Source organism: Panthera tigris, chromosome B4 (genome assembly GCF_018350195.1).
Source record: "Panthera tigris isolate Pti1 chromosome B4, P.tigris_Pti1_mat1.1, whole genome shotgun sequence".
Lineage (NCBI taxonomy): Eukaryota > Metazoa > Chordata > Mammalia > Carnivora > Felidae > Panthera > Panthera tigris.
In genome coordinates, this window is record NC_056666.1 from 26,119,884 (window position 1) to 26,125,308 (window position 5,425).

Sequence of the window (5,425 nt, forward strand, 5' to 3'; positions counted from 1 at the left end):
TGAAATGGTCGGATCAGTGCAGCCTCCAGTACAACAGTCATCCCTTGGAGCTGGACTTTTTAACACGTATCGGCACCAAGTTGCCCTGCCGGAACCTTGTGTTATTATTCACATCTGTTTTGAAGACACAACGCTTCTAAAGGACCGATGGGTCACCTAGCTGCCTTGTGAAGGCCTCCTCAAAGCATTTCTTGAAAAGCAGTAATTTTTAAAAAAATTTTTTTTTTAACGTTTATTTATTTTTGAGACAGAGAGAGACAGAGCACGAATGGGGGAGGGGCAGAGAGAGAGGGAGACACAGAATCTCAAGCAGGCTCCAGGCTCTGAGCCATCAGCCCAGAGCCCTACGCGGGGCTCGAACTCACGGACAGCGAGATCGTGACCTGAGCTGAAGTCAGACGTTTAACCGACTGAGCCACCCAGGCGCCCCATTGAAAAGCAGTAATTTTTATTTGACTTGCTGGAGGAGGTAATGTCACTTGCTGTGTTCCACCCTGATTTCATTTTTGAAGCTGTCTTTCACCGAACCTCGAAATGGTCTGCGAGACCATTCTCCTGGTCGTGTCCGATCAGTGACAAAACAGCTCTAGCGAGATGTAACGATGTTTGGCCCCAACCACACCCTATGTTCATGTGCTTTGTTTCCCACGTGGCTTATCTCCAAGACCCCACTTAAGTTCCGGGGTGATGCTGGTAGTAATGGTGGGATCAAAGCGAGATGATGAGGACAGAGTTGTTTCCGGCCCTACCCACCCTAGCCTGGGGGGAATCTGCCCAGACCAGAAGGGTTTGCCCCCCCCCCCCCACAGCCCCCCTTTTACTATTGGGACAAGTCCGTGTCGCTGGACTTGTGTCGTGTCGTGTGACTACACAAGTGAGAGAGGCGGCGGGGCGAGGCCGAGGACCCGGCCGGTGAGTCAGGCAGGGGAGCGCGGCCGGGCGGCGCGCACCTGAACTCGAGCGCGGCCCCGGGCGGGGCAGCGGCAGAGCCACGCGGGCGGGCGGGGAAGGGCCCGGAGAGCCCCGCGGGCGTGGACTCGGCGCGGGAGGAGCCGAGCGCCGGTGCGGGTGCGTCCGGGTCGGGGCTGGGTGATGTAAAACAGAGCGGGGCTGCTTGGCGCCTCGGCCCCATTACCTCCAATTATAATAATTGGTGCCTCTCTGCCGCGTTTGCTTTCCCCCCAGGGAGCTCGGCTGCGTCTCCCGGTTTCTCCGCCTCGCTCTCCCGCTCCCGGCCCCGTCCGTCCGGCTTGGTCCGCCACCCCCAGCCTCGCCCTCCCCTCTATCCATCTGCCCTTCCGGGACAGTGTCCCCGCGGGGCCGGGGGTGGGGGGTGCTCCCTGGAGCCGACACGGAGTCCCATTGATTGGCCCGAAATGGAGCTGCTGCTGCTGCTGTGCTCTTGCTTCTTTCTACCGAAGCTTCAGAGGGCCTCTTAGGCCCAGGTACCTCTGCTTCCATCCCAAGAAACTGGGAACCAGGGCAAATGGGCGGGGCCTGGAGTTAACCCCCCCACCCCCCACCCCCCGCCCCAACCCCCTGGATCTGTCAATGTGGAAGATTCCCCCTTGGCCACCGCCCATCCCCATCACCCTCTGCCTTTATCTCCTGACTCTTGCCGGACTTGGGCTGAGTGTTGGAAACAAGAAGATTTTAGACCTGACGGGGCTTTTGTTTGTACATTACCTCTGACAAAATAAATAAATAAATACATAAATAAGTAAATAAATAAAATCAAAACACGGATTCTTTTCTCTGCATGACCTACATCAATCAGGGGCCGGAACTCACCTATGTCCAGGAAAACTGTGCTGGTCTCCACAGGATGATTTCAAGGATTAGGACAAAAGGAATGTCAGCCGCACCCCTCCCCCCCCCCTCTTCCTCCCCTCTTTCTACAAAACTTTGTTAAAATTAGATAGTCACCTAAAAGAAGGATGGCAGGATTGGAAGCATTTGGAGGGCAGGAGCCTCTTCAGCAACCTTGCTGATGATGCATAAAAAAGAGTATGGCTCATGGGACAGTTCATGGCAAATACATCCATAATCAATCAGGATTTTACTGGGAAATTCTTCTCTCTGACAGTGAGGAAGCAACACCAGAGTTCTTTGAAAAATGCAATTGACTTGGAGACGGATAATCTTCCAAAGGAGCCCAGTTACAGGGTAGAAGATACTTTTTGTGTTTGCCCGATGACGAGGGGCATGAATTAGGGCTCCTCCTTTAGTGAGCAGCTACGGTTCTCGTATAACGACAACTTAGCCGACCAATTTGTCTCTGCTGATTCTTAGACTAGCAGCCGTCGTGAGAGCTAACCTGTGTTGGCCAAGATCCATGCTGTGTTTACAGAGATATCGCCACCCTGCCAAGACTGGACTGGCAGTGCCCTCATTTCTACTTCAGATTTCCAGCTCCGGGGAGAAGAGAATCCTGAAACCAGCTGAAAAGTCCCGACGCTACCGTAAACGTGTTCGAATGAGTGAAAAATAGATTTGGATAAACTCGTTGTTTCCAAGGAAAATCACTGAACGTTTCTGTAGCGTTTCACGGCTAACATGATGGGATCGCAAGTTACTCCCTCAGCAATCTCTGAGACAGCCAGGCCACCTAGCACTCCGGTCCTCATTTTCTAGGACAGGAAACAGGGCCACAGAGGGAGCAGTTGAGTTGCTGGTGATAACACCCTGAATGGTGGAGCATGGGTACCAATTCAGGTCTCCGTCTCCCAGGGGATTGTTGTTTCCTCGTCCACAACGTTCTATCATTTCCATTCAGAATTCACTCGTTGACATTAATTCAATAAAAAATGAAATTTATTCTGGATGACACTGTGAAAGGCATCAAAGGGAATAGAAAGCAGAGTAGAGGTATTTTTCCGGTCTTTATTTATAATCTCTTCGAGGAGCCAGAATGAAAAGAGAAGTATAGTAACTATTGTAACCATGCTGCTTCTCTAGAAAACTCTTATGATATTCCTGTGATTTTATGAGGAAAAGCTAAGCGGTATGGTGTGGAGCGGGGAGAGGGGGAGGACTGTAAGGAAGCAAATGACTATTCTGGCTGTTTAGTTGAGAGTTGATACGTTTTGTTCACCTATTACGTATAGACTGCAACACCATTTGCTCATAGACATGTCGGCACCTTGGCCTTGAATATCCAAACTACATGTATGGGATAAGCCAGGTGATTATTCACCCCAACGACCCATCTTTCTCAGGAAACTGAAAAGCTCTTTCAGTTGCCGCAGTCAACTAAAAAGACGGGATATTCAAGATTGTTGTATATTAAACATAATCCAAGAGTTAAAGATGGTCCTTCTGTCCTTGTTTGGAAAGGTGCTGAGTCTTAGGCTCTATAGATGGGCTGCCTTCATTTGGTAACATGGTTATTTTATCTATCTATCTATCTATCTATCTATCATTTTTAAGCAGGCTTCTTGTCCAGCATGGAGACCAGTGCCGGGCTTGAACTCATGATGGTGAGATCAAGAACTGAGCGGGGATCAAGAGTTGGTCGCTTAACCCACCGAGCCACCCAGGTGCCCCATGAAGTTTATTTTTGATGACAGCAAAACACTCAAGTGGCAAATTCACACTAAATTAATCACTTAAAGGAACTCACTCATACTTTTTTATAGCAAGTTAAACTTTATATGCGTGTATCATAGCTACAATATAAGCAGGTATATGTTATGCTTTATGTTGCCAGCCTGTCCACCCACCCTTCCTGCTCTTCCTGGCCCGCAACCTTGATGAGGGGCAGCAGACACATTTTATATCAGCCAGGAGCGCTACCCTAGCCGAACAGACTGCAAAGTGCACATGTTGGTCTCTCCGTAAGCTGAACAGCAGCCTGTGTAACTTGCATGTCAGATTCACTTAGGAGCTGGAAATCCAGAAGCCAGAGGGCAGAGGTTGTGTGCCACAGGGACAGAAGGAGCATTGCATCTGTGTAAGGGATGCTTACGACTGGCGGGGGGAAAAAACCACGCAAGCAGAAGTTACGAGAGAGTAAAAACTAGAGCTAACGAAAGGATGCCGGCTCGCCAGTAGAGATGTGGGAAGAGACAACCTTGAGAAAATGAGACCCAAATCTTCTCATTTCCCATTCCATGGACACTGGCTTCCCAGCAAGATAAGTAATGCTTATCAATTACCAATTAGCTGTATCCCTACAATAAGCCTATTGTATCTGTACAAGAAACCCCTCCTGAATCAACTAATCTTAAGTAGGTCTCTCTTTCTTTTCATTAAGCAAGTCTGACTGAACAGCGTACTCTAAATGTGCATATTTCAAATGATGTCTTTGAGATGCCTGGCTAAATATATAGGTAGGTGACATGAAACTAGGAATGGGACAGTGGAGAGTTATTTGCATTTAAACAAATTCACAGCAGAATCAGAACTTGTTTGTTAGGTGGCCAGGTGGAACAAAGGATGATTATTGGATATGGGGGTGAATGCATTATAAGTTCTTCCCTGAATATCAGGGAGGACAAGAATTCTGTTCAAGCAAAAGTCTAAATGGTTGGCTGTCTAATGAAAATATCAAAGCTGAATTCAGGTTTGAATGTGAATGTTTAAAAAAATTGTTTTTAATGTTTATTCAGTTTTGAGAGAGAGAGAGAGAGACAATGCAAGCAGGGGAGGGGCAGAGAGAGAGGGAGACACAGAATTTGAAGCAGGCTCCAGGCTCTGAGATCAGCATAGAGCCTGATGCAGGGCTTGAACTCACCAACGGCAAGATCATGACCTGAGCCGAAGTCAGACACTTAACCGACTGAGCCACCCAGGTGCCCCTGAATGTGAACATTAAAAAAAAAAATTCAAAAGAACATAAGCAAAGTACTGTCAGTTAAGGAGATAGAACTCAACAATACTGTTCACTGCATTACTGAGCAGCATTCAGGGTCAAGAATGTTCCTCCAATTAAGTAGCAATTTGTTTAAGGTAATTTCTCTGTTTAAAAAAATTTTTTTTAACATTTATTCATTTTTGAGAGACAGAGCACAGACAGGGGTGGGGCAGAGAGAGAGGGAGACACAGAATCCAAAGCAGGCTCCAAGCCCTAAGCTATCAGGGTAGAGCCTGACACAGGGCTCAAACTCATGAACCCTGAGATCATGACCTGAGCTGAAGTCAGATGCTTAACCAACTGAGCCACCCAGGTGCCCTGGTAATTTCTCTGTTTTAAAGGACTGACTTACCATTTTAGTTATAAGAACCAAAGTGGGGGAAAAAACCTGGTTATTTGACATCAGGTAGGCAAAACTAGCAGGCTATTGAATAATTTCTAAAAGTTTTACTGGCTTAATTACATTAACATAAATGAATAGAACAAAGGCTATGGCTTATGGTCAAGGATCATACAGAATATATTTGATGCTATTGGATTATAAATAATACTCATGGTTAACTTCATAAG